A 20,086-nucleotide genomic window follows, 5' to 3' on the forward strand; every position below is an offset into this window, starting at 1 on the left:
TATGTACATGCATGAATGTGTACTTGTATGATGGTTGGAAGTGCCATGAACACTAGACTCATGAGGATAAAAAAAAATGATTTTTGGGGACTTTTTTTATTCTAACGCCTATAAGTGATGGCTTTAATTTATCATTTTCATGATTGACATTATTTTGATTTTAGATTTTTACATGACCAAGTTGCTTTATGTGTGGTTTCCTCTATGATTGCGATCATGGATTTTATTCTCTTTTGCGTTGTTAGCTTTTATTGTGCCTCTTGCATTACCTATTTATTTTATGACAAGCCTTCAATTTACATACTTGGGTTTTAGGGCCTTAAGTCAAATCAATGGAAGGCAACAGGGAGGCTACGAAGCTCTGGTGAGAGAGATGAAGATGGCCACATGTAATTGGAATGAATAATAACTAGATGAGCGAGTTCCATGTAATGAGGAACTTCAAGTTAGGTGTATGAGCTAGAAAAGGTCAATGTTGGAACATATTGGAGTGTTACTCTTGGATACGACAACAAGCACAAGTTAAAACATAAGTTGTTGGAAAATTTCCACATAACAACAATCTCACAAAGAAAGGTGAAAGGAGGAATTCTAGAAGAGAATTCCATGAACTAACGTGGGCTTTGTTATGTATAGAGAGTTATCTAAGCCCTGATTTTATTTGGCATAAGTTAGTGTTTGTTATTCCTATGACTAAGTGAACAAAAACATGATAACCAAATAGGCTGGTTAGGTCCATGGAAATAATGGACCATAAAGCAGTAAAATGGAGTTCTCTTCACCTTCACCTTGTTGAATAGATGCTTATGTATCATATATATGATTATCCTATTGCATACAAATATAAAATTCCATTTTGTGTAATAGGGTTTTGTTAGGGGCCCTTCTTGCGGAAGAAGGACTGCTTAAACTTATCTAATGCATATGTGAATGACATAAAAAGGTTCTTGGTTAATGAAGAATCAAGTGGGAAAAAGTATCCCTAATTGATCTATGATTTTAATAGCATGTGACTATGGTGTATTATGATCCGGATTATCCACAGTATTATATTCATCATGTCGACGTTTCGAACCCCAAAGGGGGTCCATCATCAAGACATAATCTACCATTTTTTGGTCCTGATGGTGGACCCCCTTTGGGGTTCAAAACGTCGACATGATGAATATAATACTGTGGATAATCTGGATCATACTACACCAAATAACAACCACATAAGCTTAAAGTCCAACATGTGAATATGATTCATAAATTATGCCTGTGTTATATTATGAACAGGAAACGCTGAAGGATATATCAGTAGAATGAAAGCATTGTGATTTGCAACATATAGGGAAAGACACTAGAGGCAATGTTTCTTGGTGTCCGTGGATAGAGACAGTGTGATCTCTAGGTTTTTAAACATTGTTGTATACATATCATATTATGCCAAGTGTATTATGTATGTGTTGTGTCTTACATGTGTATTCATTGTACTGCATCATGTGTGTATGTGTATGTGTTGTTTTGTACACTACGTCTTTGTGCTTGTGTTGTGTAATGTATGTAACAGGAAGGTATGGGACTTCTTGGGCCTATGAAGGTGTGGGATACACCTATATTCCTATTGACGGAAGATTACAGGGATTGGTAGTGCCCATATTCAGTAGGTAGTGACTGGGCTTAATCATATATATATATTTCCCCCACTGGGTGCTTGTCAGGTTTGGAAATTAATCCATTGTGTGATAGTCGAAGAGAAGTGAAGGCACTAGGTGCTTGTTGGTTTGGAAACCAATCCAGTGTGTGTACGAGGTTAAAGAGAAGTCAAGGCATTGGGTGCTTTCGAGTTTGAAAATTGATCTAGTGTGTGTACGAGGTCAAAGATAAGTGAAGGCAATGGGTGTTTGATGGCTTTGGCAACCAATCCAGTGTGTGTATGAGAAGGGAGAATGCCACTAGATTCTTGCCAGATTTGGCAACTGATCTAGTGTGTGTAAAGCAAGGAATACAGAGGATTTCAAGATAAGTATCAATATTTCATTGATTTATGAACTTTAAATTATGAATCTAATTCAATATTCTAATTTATGATGGTTTGTATTATAAGCTAACCTAGTTTTGTTGTGAGAGGAATCAAAGTAAAAATTCCAAGTTCACCTCATGAAATATGATTTAAAATTATTATACATTCTTTATGATGAGTCTCATGAAATCTGTGTGCCTATGATGTAGGAATGGATATGGGATTGCATAGTTCGAGTGAAATAAGTTGGTTTCAAGGTGGAATAACAATAAAATGTTGAAGTCAATATTTTCAGGAATGGGGCCATTGTGGGACACTAGAACCAATGGTTCCAATTGATTTCCATAAAGCATGTTATGACCGGTATGATAGTTTTAAGGCAAGGACTTGCCTTGGTTTTGATACACCTCCGATGTGAGGAGGCACGAAGGGCGGGCGAGGGGAGGAGTGACCAGATTTCCAAAGGGACTAGTAAGTAGAGAAGGGAAGACCAGCTAATTTGAATCAAAAGCACATTGGGGGTGTGCCCGGAAACAAATGAACTAGGAACTGTTTGCTGAAGGAAAAAGGAGTGTAAGGATAACAACACTAGATATTGGAGGAAGACATAACTCCGAGGAAACGGAACAAATATAAGTCGAATCAAATACATCAAGCACCAAAAGACTTCAAAAAGGGCTATTTGAAGATGGATGAATTTATAAACTAACAATTACCAAGTGGTTGGTAAGCCATTGTGCATATAAGATGTGTTGTAAAAAGTTGAAATGATATATATATATATATCTATATATATATATATATATATATATATATAGATATATATATATATATATATATATATATAAGCTCCATATCAGTTGTGTTGTGTCTTTGAAGCAGTGATTGTATACTGTATACGGTCATTGAACACCGAGGACGGTGTTCCCCACAAGGGGGAGGGGATTGTGACGTCCCCTAGTTAATACTTCTCTCTTGTAAATAATTGAATTTTTTTTAAATGGATGAGAGAGGAACACAAATTCCATTAATTGAGGTGGACATTGCTTGAGGGAATTTTTGTTTTAAATATCAGTCCTAGTTTTTTGAGTGGCTGACTATGTTATAGATTAAGTGAAGAAATAAGGACAATAGTAGATTTCATTTAACTCTGAGTACAAGCAAGAACAAGACAAAAGCATTAAGCCAGCATGAGTTGCATAGTCCGCGAGGTTGAAAATTGTGCAATCGTGCAAGAAAAGGGACAATTAGTCAGTTGGAAAAAGGGAGAGGCTTCTCCATGGAATAGGGGACATTGATGCAGGGAAATCGCTCATGGATGCAAGGAGCTTATGTAGAGAGAGGAGCTCTCTGAGAGCATGTAGAAATAACAAAAAGGTCCTCTATGTGTATGCTTGCCATGAGAAAAGGAAATTCCTCCAAGATTAGAGTTGAGAACCCAAAACAGATAATAAGACATAGTAGTTTGTTTTTGTAAGCCTGAGAGGGTTAAAACCAACTGAAAAACCCTCTTGAAAGTTTGCTTGGCATAAGCATCATAGAGAGAGTAAAGGCTTTCCACCAATGGATGAAGGTAGTGTGGTTGGTGACATACAGTTTTAGCTATATTGTTGATCAAAGTCCTCAGAAGAACTCCACCTCAAGCTTTGGAATCTAGCTCAGGGGTGAAAATTGTAAGTAAGACTTGATTGAAAATGTCTATGGTTGGGCAGAGGGTTAGAGTCCCACTCTTAGTTGCCAAAACTTTCACAAGATAAGTATAAAATTATGTTTATGCTTGTTATTACTATATTTTCTCTATTAAATGTATCAAGATAATTTCATGTTAATGTTAAGGAGTGTTGGTTCTTGTGAAATCAATTATAAAAATGTGGTATGAGGCATGATATGTAATTATACTGTTTACTGACATAGTGATATGTTGTTGGCACTACTTTAAAAGTATTGGAATAGTGTACGATTGTATTGGTTATGTTATGGTAGTGACCAACATAGAAACTCCTTATTATTTACAGTGGTATAATCTTTGATTTTACTGCTAGCTCTTGTCTATATCTCTGAGTAGGAATAAAGAAGATTCCTCACTCCTTGGACCTATTGGTCTACTTACCTTGTATTGTTTCCTTTCAAGTCTTCCTGTGAGGCATGCCCAAGTTCTTGGGTCTGCATTTCCACTTTCTTAGAGTTTAGGCATACATAAGCCTTTTATTTTTGTGTAGTTGATGAAATTGTCTCATAAGCCTTGTTAACTTTATTTTATGTTCCTTGGACTAGACATGATAATTACAACTGTGCTATATACCTAATAAGATATGTGTTCTCATTGCTACATGCCTCACTACAGGGTTCTTGTTGTTGTAGTTTTGCATTGATTTCCTCAAGTAGGAGCTATGGGATGACATGGTAGGAGTGGGACCGAATGTAGGATTCCCTCCAAGGAGAGTTTTTGTCGAGAAAGGATTTATTCTAAGGAGGGTTTCCACTGAGAAGAGTTTCTTCCGAGATGACGTGGCGGGAGTGGGCCTCGGGCGTGTATTTCTTCTACGAAGGATTTCTCGCTAAGAAAGAGCTTTCACGAGGAAGAGTTTTTCCCAATATGGATTTCCGTTGAGGTGAGTTTCCTTTAGGGTGACGTGGACCTCAAAACCTTGGAATTAAGAGTGTAGTGTAGCTGGGTTTCCTCCGGGTTGGTTACTTCCAAGAAGATTATAGCCAAGGTGTTGTGGCAAGAGCGAACCCAGGTTGTTGCTACTGCTACCTGTTAAGAGACGACACATGGAGAGAGGCCGCTAGTGCACTTAAATAAGGAAGGCAGTATGAGCAGGTCAACAACTTAATTATATTAACGAATACTTGTATGTGGTGACCTTGAGTATGAACAGGTCGAAAACTAATATAGGAATGCCAAGTGGTGGTGAGAAGGCTGACTAGGATAGACACATGGGTGCCATGAGGGTACCATGTGGCGGGGTGATGACATGGCGCTAACTGATTGGCTAGCTTTAAGTGGCCATAACTTTCAATCTGGAGGTTGGATTGGGACAAAATTTATATTATCGGAATTGTCTCAATGAGACGAATGCAATTAATCCATCCACATGAACTTTTAAGGAAGTTGAAAAATATAAAAAAATAGACCCTATTTCCATAATGCTACCTTAGATTTCAAGTCAACATAATGATCACCTCCTTTTAAATAGTGTTTGGGGTTGGGATTGGGAGAGGGTACATTACAACGCATGACCCTTGGGGTCATTATTTTGGCCCTATGCCATGTCCTTTGCAAAGAAACCCATCATTTGTGTGCTAAACCTTGAATTGGGCCCTTATCTTGATCGTGGTCTAAATATTTCCTTTAGAGGGTTTGTCTTGCAACCAATGACTTAATGTATAGTCAATGTACCTAACATATATCACTTGGGGCCTAAGACCCCATTTTTGAGCTAAGATTATTTTAATCAAACCCATATACTCCTCTTAAACAAAACAAACCATAGGCAGTGCCAATATCATGGTTTGGGGCCTTATGCATGACCTATGAGCCATATAAGCATGGTTTAGGTCATAAACCATTACTTTTTTTACCATGAGTAGTGCCTAATTTTAGAAGCATCTCCTTAGTGTGTCAAACATTGGTATCACTATTGTATACCACTCTTGGGCTAACGATTATGTCCAACTATTTTATCTTGTAGTATAATTTCTCATGTGTGGGAAATGTCTATCAAAAGTCTATGTGCACATGACTTTGTATTTCTAAAACACTAACGTATAACTTGTGAGCCTTTTATATAAATTTGAATTCACATTAATACCAGTGAACTAGCTCAAGTGGTTGACTCTTTTGAAATTTATTAAGAAAACTTAGGTCAATCTCGTAATTAGTTACCTCTATTGTGTACTTTAATAGATGATCCTGTAAATTAGGAAATCAATTTTAACAAATTTACACTACATATCATCCACAAAATGCAAAAAATACTTAATTTTTTCCCTAAACTATTTCTTTAATAACCCAAAATTTTTTTTATTACCCATTTGTATAGTAAATTCAATCATCACCTTATTTTAATCTTAAAATTGTGAAATTTATATTTCAAAAATGTAATTTATAAAACTCAAATAACAAAAAAATATGACACCAACTATATATAACTACCCCAAATATATATATTTATTCTTCTTAATTTGTCTCTTTTATAATTAGTTTTTTATTATTAAAATGGTGAATTTATATCTTTCATACATCTCACATAGTGATTACTATTTTAATGTGACTTATACTTTTTTCTTAATTGCATCACCCTTAGGTTTTGGGATCCGTTGTATTTGCAGTAGTATGCTTCGAATAAAATGACGTTAATGTGATTTAACTTGCAAATATATCTCTGTATGGTATATCCATGACATAGTATGAGTTCACATGAAGTTTACAATGTACACAAGTACTTGGATATTCTTTGTAATTTATGAATAGAATAGATAGTGATAGCATTACTAAAATTCTATTTGGAGATGAATTGGAAAGAAAAGCATATAATAATAAGGCACATTGAAAAGAAAAGTATATATGATATTCCGTGATGTTATGGAAAAGTGAGAATGAAAGGAGGAATATTGATTTTTTTTAATTGCTGGATGTAATGGAGAGTTAGCAATACCAACTTCAAAAACATTGATAGTTTATTTAATTTCTTTAGTAAAATATTTGAATTTCTATAGCATATAGTGTAAGTAGGGTATTGGTATGAGATTTTTTTAAGAACTTAGGTTTAAATTTTCATACTATGTGTTATTGATTGTAATTTGAAATGTATTTAGGTTTAAATTTTCATACTATGTGTTATTGATTGTAATTTGAAATGCATATATGGTTAATTATAGAACAAAGTGGTGGTATTGGTATGAGATTTTAGAGTAATTATGTTTAAATTTTTATATTATTTTGTAAAGCATGTATTAAGATGTATATATGTATATATGATTAATCATAAAACAATTATGGTATGCATTGTATGAATCAACTATGATATTAATGTGAAAAATTGTAAGATAAATTATTTTGAATAATATATCTAGATTATTATGGTATAATTTACATTTCAAAATGTGCATGAAATATTTTATTTAATAAAGTTTAAGTTATTTATTGCACATGAGTGCATGGCTCAGTGGATGGGCAGTCGGCTAACTCGCACCCCGCCCGCGTTCGAACCTCCTTCGTGCTGCAGCACTGCAGCCTATGCTGTTCCATGGTGATTATTCCGGCTGATGTGATGGATTTGGCGAATATTTTGGTTGATATGATGGATTCAGATGTGACAGTTATCAGCTTGTTTGATATGTATAAATGTAATAAAAAGAGGGCCCTATAACGCTTCTGATGGGAACTAGCCCCTCCCTTTTCTAAAAAAAAGTTTAAGTTATTTATTGATAATTTAAATTATAAGTGTTTGTTATTATCTTAATGTTGCTTATAAACATTATTTAGGTAATTATCATAAGAAATATTATTAGATGACAATAATATAATAATCATATGATATAGTTATTTAGACACTTTTAGTAAGCTAAATCAAATAAAATTGATTATTTGTTCAATAGTATGATTATCTATAATGTATTCAATCCCAAAATTTTAAAGTGATGATATTCACTATAATGCAAAGTCAAAGATCATAACATAAAATGGATAAACCTTCACAAATATCTTTTGATAATAAAAAATAGAGCGATGTCCACTTGCTTCTTCAACAGAAAAAACTTTTAGAGAAAAGCTCCAAATACAATTAATGATTCTAGATAAAACATTATATAACCTTTTACTCAATATATATTTATCCATATAGAATTTTAACTATGTATTGACACACTTATAATGAGAGCCTACTAACTAATTTGGGCCTTATTCATAAATATGACCTATTTTACAATGAGTGACTATTAACTAATTATTTAGTGGGTCTTATTCAAGGAAGGTGGCCTATGAGGGTAGGACCCTAACATGCCCCCCGAAAGAAGTGTTGTCATTAAGGCTGGAGGTGACGAAATTGTTGTAGAATCATTGTTAGTTTGACATCTTCTGATTGCATATCTTTCCACTAGACCAATACTTCCTCGATCATGCACTAGTGAACCTAACACTCTCTTGTATCTAATACAACAAAAATTGCAATTGTCACTAGAAAATCCTTAAAAAAAGTTGCTTTTAAATCAATGATAACTTCACTTCCTTGATTCTATTTTAAACAATATTTTTTTCTAACTTGGGTATTTTTTCAAGAGGAATTAGATTATGTTGTTAGTTTCTTCAATTTAACACAAAGAGTTTCAAAAATTGATTTGAATATTAATATCCTTTTCTTTTTGTTAATAATTTTCAAAAAGAGAAAAAAATGTCACAATTTTTGGCCCAAGAAAGAACTCTGAAACCATTTGAAGTACTTAACCCCGAAACTTTAGAGCAATCACATAAAATTTAGTGTAAAACCAAAGAACATAAGACAAACTAATTAAACCTTGATAAATATCTCTTAATAATGAACAATATAGAGTTACACTAACTTTTATTCGAGACAATAACCTTCTAGCACAAAGCTCAAAATATAATAACAATTATTGATAAGATATTTCATAACCTTATACTCAATATATGTCCATTCATACAAAACATTAACTACCTAGGACCTACTAACTAATATGGGCCTTATTGATAAAGATGACTCTCTTTAAAATGAGGGTGTATTAACTAACTACTTAGTGGACCTTATTCAAGGAAGATAGACACATGCATTAATAAAGTATTGTAAATAATGGAGTTAGAGACCCAAGCATTATATCTTCATTTAATCACTTGATTCATGTAGGAAATCCTTCAATACTCATGTGACCTTGCTGAAGTGGAAAAAAACTCTCTGTAGTATATTAGTGACTAATAGGCCTCGTATAAGTCACTCTACAATGACGTACCATGAAAATTCAAACTCTCATCTCACTTATGCTAAGTAATTTTGGCCTCCCAAGGGTCTCTATTAAGCATTTGGGATCCCATTTGAATGTGAAGCATTCACATTGGAACTAGTTCATCATTGAAGCTCCAATTTTACTTATAACTCAAGTCAATGGGGGTAGCATTTCCAAGAATAGAATAATTGCAAGATTATGATGCACGAATGAGATTGGAGATCAATCATTTGACTCTCATATTTCTACTATTCCTTTCCCTTGTGATTATTTGTGCTCTAGGAACCAAGATTTATTCATACGCCATTAATTAGAGAGAGCTTTCAAGAAGTAAAAGGACCCATCCCAAGGAGAGTGTTTGAAGTCCATCTACATTGGTTCACTTGTATAATATGATATTCATATACAATAGTTAAAGAGAGTTTTCAAGAAGTAAAAGGACCCATCCCAAGGAGAGTGTTTGGAGTCCACCTACATTGATTCACTCTTATAATATGATATCATATTTCAAAATTTCCATCGAACTAATACAAGAGTTCAGGGGTATAGTTGTTTTCCTCTAATTTTTACATTTTGAAATGCATTTTTATGGTTAAATATGTATTCTAATGTCACTTTATTGTTGTTTGTTTGGCAGTATAGTATTTTTAGGTGTTGTCTATCGAGACAACAAATTTACCTAGACAACAAAAAACCATCGGAATTCGACTATTTTTTTCTCAACAAATCTGATAGAAGGAGCGTTTGAATCGTGTATTTGATGGTGAAAATAGATTCAACACGATCAAAAACCCTTAGGACACCCAAAATTTTGAAACTTGACAGTTGAAACCTAGATATCCCAAAATTTATCTCTGATTTTATCAAAATCTTGCCAAAAATTCTTTTATTTTCCAGACAAATTTAAAACCCCCTCCAGACTACACAATACTCTTATGCCACTCATACAACTAACCATCGAATCATACACTGGTTAGCTTAGATCCTAACAAAATCAAACGATTTTGCCCACTAATCCAACAAAACCCCCCATACAGATTCGTGACTAGCGTTGGATTTATATAATCTTATTTACTTTTTAAAGTTGTTTTAAAGCATATTTTTAACTTTCGACGACTTGCATATCCATTTGTACTTAATACCAATCATTAAAGGTTGTACTTCAGGAAATCTCATTTTTTTAAATACTAACATTTTGCACGCTTGTTTTTCTCTATTTCACGATAGTCACATGGAATAATCTCGATAAACACATGAACCTCATGACCCTAATGTGTCCTTTACACCGCTTCATTACATTGCCATTTCAATTGTTCCTGCACATGCTTCACGTGTTTGTACTTCCATTATTTCACATGGTTCTATCCAAGTTTAGTTGATTCATGAAGTTGTTGTTAATGTACATTAAAAGACTACCTCATTAAAAGACTACCACGGTATAATTGTACATTAAAATGTGTTAAACACTTTATTTAATGAGCTTGAGTTATGTTTTGGTAACTTAAATTATAAGTATTTGTTATCCCTTCAAATTTGTTAAGTGGCACTTAGGTGATTTTATTGGTAAGCACAAATAATAATACAACATAACATGGTTATGTTAGGGCTATTTAAACACTTTATTAAGCTAAGTTAATCGTAAAATTGGTTCTTTATTTAATAGGATGATTATTTTTTCATTTGATTACTAGTTTTGGGCATGAGTTTGATACCATTGTTTAGTGTTGGGCATCAATATTAATGTGATTAGTGCTAACATTGCTTACACCATAGGCTTGGTATATGGATAGACTTGCACACAAACACACTAGGAGTGCTCAACCAAAACCACTTTGCACATCGAAAACATAACAACAGTTAAATCAATAAAGTACACAAGATATATATGGCCCAAAACTTGTTTTATCAGTCCACTACTAAACAATCGTAGGGATCCCTTACCAAGGGTCATGGCCCTTTACAACCCCTTATAAAAACTAGTATACATAGTATATAAAATATAGGGCTTGAGATCTAATCCTTCAGACCCTCAATTTTCCCATCACAATAAAGATAAAATAACTTGACTAACTTCCTTTAACACTCCTTTTCCTTCAACCTTTTCTGTCCTCTTTTCTCTTGATGTACTTGGTTGTCCTTTGCCTTGAAAAACATAGTGATTAACTCCTTTGGTCATTGTCCTCTTGCTTCCCACCTGCCAAGTTTCTTAAACAACTCCTTCAATCTGGGATTATCTCTTCAATCCTCAACCTCCTTACTGCCTCCTTATCTCACAGGAAATGACTCCTTTCAAATCCATGTACATTTAGCTTCTCGCAATGGACTTATCCCTTCAGTTCATTGCATTTATCAACATCAATTCTCTTTGTTTTTAAGTCTCTCATTTGACCTAACAATCTTCCTTACAACCCTCCTATTGTCTGTTTTCAACCCAACCACTCTTTAGCTATCATGTTTAGCCCTGGTCACACACCTTCCAACCTTTTCCTACCCTCATTCACCCTCGAGTAGATCTAGTAGGCCTTTCCTGGACCATCGTTCCTCCTCCTAAGACTAAGCCATCCTACGACCAACCCTGGTCTCTTGCGACCTTGTCATAAAATTAGCCCAAGACTGTGGCCAAGTCCTAAAATACTTTGTTGCTTAGATATTTACATAGATATGGTTCCATCCTACCTTATATTAGGCTCAAATCACCCTGAAACATGCACATACAACAATACAATCACACAACTCAATAATCCACCTACAACAAACATTAACCTCCTTTCACCATTCGCTAGCTTCTCCCTAGCCTTGAGGCACCTTGGCCCTACTTCCGAAGGGTTTGAGGCCTCTTGATCCCCCTTCTTTGTGTGTGTCCTAGATCAAAATAGTTGTGACCCTCCTCATATCTTCCTGTCCACACCCTAAGGCCTTTCAACCCCCTACTTGCTAGTCTAAGGCCTTTTAGCCCTAATCCAGGGCTTTGACCTTCCTCCTTAGTAAAAAATAAGATCGACTAGATATTCCTCCTCAAACATTAGATAAAACACTATCTCGGTATCCTATCCTCCTCGTTCAGCAGACAAGCAACTCGACCTTCTCGAAGACAAACTCGACCTAGTCACTAGAACAAAAGTATTCCTATCTTTCACATAGAATAAACTTCCTTGTTCATCCTCTTTTATATATGACACTCTCTCTCAGGCTTATTTGTTCTCACAAATATGATTGTTGTGATTGAAATGATCTCTCATAGGTCTCCAATTTATGCACTTGTGTGAGTGACCTTGGGGGTTTTCCTTGTCCATCAGCAAACCTTTATTTTACCTCACTCAACAACAAATTATATTAACCACTTAATTAACTTGGGTCTCAAGCCCACAACTTTGGGTGAAAACTCAAACCATTTGGGTAACTTGCGCAGCCAAATCCCTTTTGGTGGGTTTTATCTAGTCAGAAAGACCTTTCGAACTACCCAATTTTAAACACTCCCTCTTACTGAGGAAGGTATTTCCATCACACCTTGAAATCTCCAGCTCCATGACTTTCCTTACATACGCAGGACTATCCTCACATGAGCCATGACTTTCCTTGCGTGGTCATATCTGTCCTCGCATGTGTCATGCATTCTTTTCTAAAAGCCCTAATTTTATCTTGCATGGTGCATGACTATCCTCACATGTAGCATGACTTTTCCTTGCATGCTCCATAACTATCCTTGCATGGGATGTCTTTCATTGCACCACCATGAGTGTTCTCACATGGTTCGTGACTTTCCTTACATGGGTTAAAAACTTCATTCTCTCACTTGAACTTGAAGATTTGACTTCCACTAGGCAGTTAGCATTCCTTTGCAGTCTCCTAATGAAGCTAGACTCCCTCTGAGCCCACACAACCTCCACCGCTTACTCTGCTTTCACTCTTAGAAAGTGCTTCTACTGAAATTATGTACTTCCAAATTCAGTCATGAATTGAAATTGAACACTGGGTCTAATCCACTCTAGACCACTACAACTCAACTTTGCATGATCCCTCATCCTCCTAGGTCAAATACCTCATGTGCACATGGCTCCTTTGTTAGATGTGCAACTCCATAACCTAATGAAAATACTAACTCACAATTAACCTGCCATCCACACAAAGTTTCCTCGTCCATACCAAAGCACCTTTTGTGCTAAACCTTTTGCTCCATGTTTAGCAGTTTCACAACTCCCTCTTAAGCTGCATGCTATGCACACTCTGATCCACATGCTTTTCAAAGTAGCTATGATACCATGTTGAAATTCCTTACACCCTAGGTCTAGTCTATGGTTAGACTAGCACACAAACACTTTGGGAGTTCTCAACCAAAGAAAAATTTCACAATGAAACCAATAAAGCACACAAGATATATATGGCCTTGTTGACAGGTAAAAATTACCACCAATAGTTAGGGGATATCCCTAGTGTAGAATTCCATAAATACTCTACATCGTTTGGAATAGGAGTCTCATCTAGTATGTAGGTCCAACTTCCACCATATTGCTTGACGATGTGTTTTGGACGAAATGGCTAGAAAGTGTTAGAAAATATTATGACAAACACAAGTTAGAGAAACTTTATGGAATACTTTACATATAATATGATGCAAGCATAACATCAATTGAATAAGGTGACATCAAATTTAAAGAGGAATTCTAGGAAACTTCAATTAAAATACGTGTTTATAAAGGAAATATTTATTTATCAATCACGAATTAGTTCCTAATCGACAACAATCACGAAAATATGAATGGAATACAATCCCAATTATAATATGTGCCTAAACCAACAAAATAGTTTGTTAACCAAACACATGAAAGCACAAACATATAGGATTGAATCACTAAGAGATTAGTATTGCAATTCTTAACAACACATGTATGGAATTGTGTGCCTTGGCTCAAAGAGCTTCCCAAAATTAAGTTGAAATATCAATAGCACCATCGCGTGAAGTATCCGTGAAATCCATTAGTCGAGATGCAAAGCTACCACTTGAACTCTCAAAAGGATCTATAAGCCATCAAAACAAAATGCTCCAATGAAGTCCAAAAAGTAAAGTCCATTCTAACTAGTCACGAGGGTGTATTCATACAAAAAGTGGTGGTTTTTCACCTTCCGTGAATTTTAAACTTCCCTCATGACCTTTTACATTCTACATGATTTTTAATTTCAAAAATAAATTTATTTACAAAATATAGGGAATTTCAAGATAATAACTATGTCTTTATGGAAAAATACACATGATGGGTAGATTAGGGGATTATGAATATAAATCCTTTGTCAGGTATGTGTACCATGCTTTGTAGTTAGCTATTAATAGTGTGACTTTCTCTAGTAGCTCCCCTTCAAACCTCATCTAGAATTTTATGGAATCCAACAAAAGGATGTTCGGGTCCATTTGTATCTGATAAGTGAGCATTGAGATTTTGGTGTGCAACACAGTTGGTTCTACAATAAATTCCACAATTGCCTCTTTAGTAGGTTCCAAACTATCTTGGATAACTACTTGCTTCATGTCCAACTTCTCATGGACCTCCTACCAAACTTCTTCTTTGGGCCTAATCACTTCCATTGCACCAAATAGGATCATTTTATATTCTTCCACAAGAGCATCAAATTTATTGAGTCGTAACTAATATGCATCTAGTACCCTGCCTATGTCCTTGGTTAATTTCTCATGAGATTGCCCTGTCATTCTAAGTCTTGCTTTGTCTTCGTCCATCCTCATTTTTTCTTTCCTTAGTAGTGCTTCTAGGGCATCATGGTGCTTTCAACTCCATTCATAAAGGTATTTTTTAGCTGAGAAGGCATGATTTATGGGAATTCCTCTTCCTTGAGCTCCTTTTGAATCACTGTTAGTGGAGAAATGATTTTGTGGGGTAAAATCATTTCTTCATAAACTTGTTTTATTACTTCTTCCACTAAATTGATCAGTTCTTGCACTTTTGCTGTAAAGTATTCATTGTGAGAGCTCATGATTTCTAAGGCTTGGTTCTCTACTCACATCCTGACATTTTCATGTTGAGCCTTTCACAAATTTTCTTTCAGCGTCTTTACATTGTCCATTAGATGTTCTACATTTTGAGCAGTGGTAACGAAGGATGCATTCCCTGCGGTAGCAATAACGATTGGATTACTTGTAGTGTTTCCAACTATAAACCTTTCCTTTTTGATTGATATGTCATTTTTAGTATCTCTCTCTAAGAATTTCCATCTCACTTGATATATTTAGTTCTTAAACTCATCGAACTTGAATTTCGAGAGATCTAGCACCCGATCTTCCTCCTCGAAAGTGAAATCCATTTCGGTCATTGGGAAGTGACCTCCAGTAATGGGTGTAGAAGGTTGAAAATTCATGGGAGGTATGATTTCCTTTACTTTTGAATTGTCCAATCTAATCTATAGTTCCTTTTGTGTCAGCTAACCACTCATCTTCGAGTTGTTTGTCTAACTCTTCATCTTATTTCTTCTTTCTTTCCTCCTCTTCTCTTTTCTTCAATTCTTCCTCTTATTTTTTCTTCTCCTCCTCCTTTCTCTTTTTCCTTTCTTCCTCTTCCTTGTTCTTTCTTGCTGCTTCATCATTATTATTTTTCAGGGCTTCCTTCTTTAACCTTTTCTCTTTTTCTTTTTTCCTCCTAGTTTCGTCCTCTTCTCGTTTCTTTCTAACTTCCTCCTTTGCTAGTTTCTTATTTTATTATTCTTCCACCTATTTCTTAGCTTCACATTCAACCTTCTACTTCTTAAACCTTTCCTTATTGGCTTCTAACTCTTATTTTATTTTAAGCATACTATTTCATTCCTCTAAGTTTACACCTTCTTGCGGGTCACCAACGAAATGTTCATAATGATGAGAAGCATTGGATACTTGAGGTGATTATAGGGCCTTAGAAGCATTGAAGAAATTCATTACCTTTTCTTCTTCCTCATCAAATATAGGTGTACATTGCTAATGATATCCGATATCTTTGTAGTGATTGGTGCAGATATACTTGTGATCATACTTGTGGTAGCATAGCCCATCGAATCTATAGCGCAACATATCTTCAACCTCCACTTTGTCATCTTTGAAACTTTTAATACAATAAGCCCCATTATATAAATGAAAAATGGGCCATGGGGATTTCTTATATTTCATAAGAGACTTTGTTAACCTGGTGCTAAGTTGATATGCCACTTCTTGAAGCATTACCTTGTCTGTAATGAAAGATGGTAACTGATGAGGTGGTTTGTAAGCTCCATATACTCTAATGAAAGTAGTGCCTCCTAGGGTGAACCAATATGCAATGTATTGAAAATATGACCTATCTCTATCACACATTTAGGGGGTTAGAATTGAAAAGTATTTCATAGACTATTGAGAAAAAGTATTTTGCAATATTCTCATACATTCCTCTGTATCTTGGATCCCGTAAACTCATACAATAAGTAGGTACTAGTGGTGGATCTTGATTACTGCTCCAATTCCATCCTATTCCTTCAAACTCACAAAAGGAACAAATATCATCTATCAAATATGAATCCATTTATAACTATGATTGTTTCCCTTTAGCAGTTCCTTTTCCCAATTTGATATTCATATGTATGGAGGAGGCCAAGATATCTTCTCAATTGAAGATTGTCATGTCTGTTGCACATGAGTCAAGCATTGTAACCTAATTCTCTTGGAAAAACTCCACATATAGTTTCCCATATAGCCTACAACACATAGAAACCAACATTTGATATGCTTATCTAAGTAATTTTTTCTTAAAGGTTCTGTCGACTCTCTGTCGAAATTTCTAGGTTCTTTCCACCAAGATTTCAGAATGTTTGTGGTTTTCTTTTTGTAGTTTAGAACCCAACTTGTATTAAATATTACGTGATGTTTAGGGATATTGTAATATTCCTTTATATATGTTGTTGCATAAGAGGCCACTAGTTCACCACGATCATTTCTGATAATGGTACCATCTTCATCAATATGCTGTGAAATCCATTCGATAGTTTCTGCACATGGGAATATTGGAGGATAGGCTACTAATTTATGGAACCATGATTGTCTCACATTGACATATACCTTGCAATCATCTTCATCTTCGAGCACCTCCTTTCTGGCAACTTTTGATATATATTCCCCAAGTCATTTTTATCATCTTGTTTACGTAGCAAGTTGTGTCTCCATATATGGTTACTATGTTAGGATGACTCTTGACAACACTTTCAATACTTCTCCCTAGAGCATCTATCCCAAATCTCCTTCTATATGGAGACATATTTGTTGTAGATGATATCAAATTTAGGGAATTTATATCAATAGTACTCAGACACTCAAATATATCCATGGAATTCAAAATGTTAGAAAAGCATAGGTAAACCTCTTTTTGAAGTAAAATACAAAATTCATGAGGTTATGATGTGATTGGTTCAAGTCATAGACTTAGAAGGCAGATAAGCAATAGGGTGCGTCACAAGTCACAGTTTAAGAAACTATTATAGTCACAAATTGCAAAGTTAAAAGGTAGACGAGGAAGGGTTAAAAATACTATGGCGACTTACGATTGAAGAGAGGATTAGGCACTCTAGTCATGAACCGGGATCGCATATTGCAATGCTATAGGAAGGGTTTGTTAAGGTTCGATAGTCTAGGAATCAAAGTGTGTTTGCCTCTTACTATTCATCTTGGGGGTCTCTTTGTTAATTTTAGCATATGAGTCACTATGTGTCATAGTCTAAAGGTTTGTATGAAAAGAGAGTCATATGAGTTAAGGTCATTGTAAATTTTCATGTCATAAAGGGGTCTTTTAGCCCTAATTCGAATTTTTATAGGTCTAATAGTCCATGAGGGGTAATTATTAGAGTTGAATGGGTCATGTCATGGGTTAGTTAGTGGTTTGTAATTCTCATACCTCCATGATTTCAAATTTCAACATTATGACATGGGAGGGCTTGTGGTGGCATAAAATTAAAAAATTCTTCAAGTCATCCCTCATTTCTCCTTCATCCAAAGTGAAATTCGAACTCTGAACTAGTTTGAGGTTTCAAAGAAGGTTGCAAACAGTTGAAGGGAGGCATTTGAAGCTCAAGTGAAAGAGGGCATTGCACAACTGTTGCGCACAAACCTCAGAATCTCATAGATTGTTAGGTCTACAGGCTTTCGAGATCATGGAAATTGCTGCAATGGGGAATAACCTTATAACATATGTGTTTAATGACATGCATCATTCCCTACCAAATTCGACCAACATTGTTACAAATTTTGTGGGCACAATCTTTCTTTTGTCCATCCTTGGAGGATTTATCTCTTACTCCTACCTTGGAAATTTCCTGACAATCATAGCCTTTGGTTTAAGTGAATTAATTGGATATATTGTAATGGAAGTACAATCTCATGTGCCTAGATTAAAACCAGAGAGCTGCAACATTATGAATCGAAATGAAAACTTGCAAGAAACCCAAAGGGGTGCAGGCGTTCTTTCTGTTTCTCGAACTATATTTAGTGGCTTTGGGAATTGGATGTCTGAAGCCTAATATGATTGCACATGGTGGTGATTAGTTCGATGCAAATGATGAAAAGGAGTGAAGGAAGATGTCAACATATTTCATTTTTTCTTATCTCATCTTTTGCATCGACATGATTGCTTTAACATCCCTTGTTTGGATCCAAATATGATGTGGTATGGGTGTGGGTTTTGGAGTTTCTGCATTTGTCATGGTGTTAGGCTTACTCAATATTACTAATGGAACACCATTCTACCAAAATAGGATTCCTCAAGGCAGTGTTCTCACTCATACTGCCCAAGTCTTGGTGGCTACTGCACATAAGAGAAGACTTCGATGTCCATCTGATCCAAGGATGTTTCATGAATTACATGATCCATATCCTTATAATTACCATCTGGAGAAACCAATCCTCAAAAATACCCAACCTAATCGTCAGTTTCTCTTCCACATAGACCAATTCAGGTTCTTGGACAAAGATGTTATAGTTTATTAGAATGAAAATGGGAGCCCCTGGAAGTTATGCACAGTGACACAAGGAGAACATGTGAAGCTTGTCACATGAGTCATCCTGATTTTTTCTTGCATGATCGTCATGAACTACTTACTTGCACAGTTGCAAACATTTTATGTTCAATAGGGTAACACCGTGGACAACAGACGCAGGTGCAACACTTTCCACATACCACCAACATCGCTTCAAGCAATTCCATACATAATGCTGGTAATCCTTATGCCACTGTATGGTGTTGTGCTCGTGCCCTTCTTATGAGGCATGACAGGAAAGGAAACTAGCATTTCTCGGCTTCATAGAATTAGAATTGGATTATTCATCTCCACATTTTCAATGGTCACCATCGCTCTCGTGGAGGCCAAGAGGAAACATGTTGCTCGAGACAATATAGTGTCTCTTCCACTAACCATATTCTTGATCACACTGCAGTTCTTGGTATTTGGTTTATCGGAAATGTTTACAATAGTGGGCTTGATTGAAATTTTCTACAGTCAATCCCCTGTAGGGATGCAATCCATGTTGATTGCTCTTACATATTTCTCCTAATCGTTTGGATTCTATCTCAGCAACGTTCTGGTCTCAATTGTTAACAAGGTTATAAGTTCTGGATCAAATGGAGGATGGATTTTAGACAATAACCTTAACAAATATTAACTCAACCTCTTCTACTGGTTGTTGAAAACCCAATATGGTGAAGGTTTTGGAAGGTGTGAGGCATGTTGGGTGCTATAAGGTGAATGAGATGGTTAACTGGTCACTATAATCATTTTGGAGTGGGAAATGTCAATACAAGTTCAAAATTTAACTTCTGTTGCGCAAGTTGGGATCAGTCATTTGGGAAGTCTGTAAAGGTTGAAGAGGGTATTTCAAAGGTTAAACACCAACACACCATCATCTCAAGTGCATCCATCTGCTCAGTTTTATCTAGAACAGTCTGCAACCATGTCGATTTTGAAGATGTATGCCCTTTGTTGTGCAACTACTACGTAAGTATATCAATCATGGTTTCTTTTGTAAATTTGTATTTTGGGACCTTCTAGAAGTGATTTTGTTAGTTGGATAAGTGTCGATAAGTTACTTTAGTTTGAGTTCCAAACATGATGTTTCTAAAGTTGTTTCAA

General features: G+C 35.4%; 1 pseudogene; it reads left to right on the forward strand.

The window, feature by feature from the left end:
* Positions 1-18,947, forward strand: part of LOC149166528 (protein NRT1/ PTR FAMILY 4.3 pseudogene) — a 30,709-nt pseudogene extending 11,762 nt beyond the window's left edge.
* The last annotated feature ends 1,139 nt before the right edge of the window (positions 18,948-20,086 follow it).

The sequence above is a fragment of the Pinus tabuliformis genome, chromosome 5_1 (genome assembly GCF_031772625.1).
Source record: "Pinus tabuliformis cultivar Carrire ecotype Pingquan chromosome 5_1, CPIR1, whole genome shotgun sequence".
NCBI lineage: Eukaryota > Viridiplantae > Streptophyta > Pinopsida > Pinales > Pinaceae > Pinus > Pinus tabuliformis.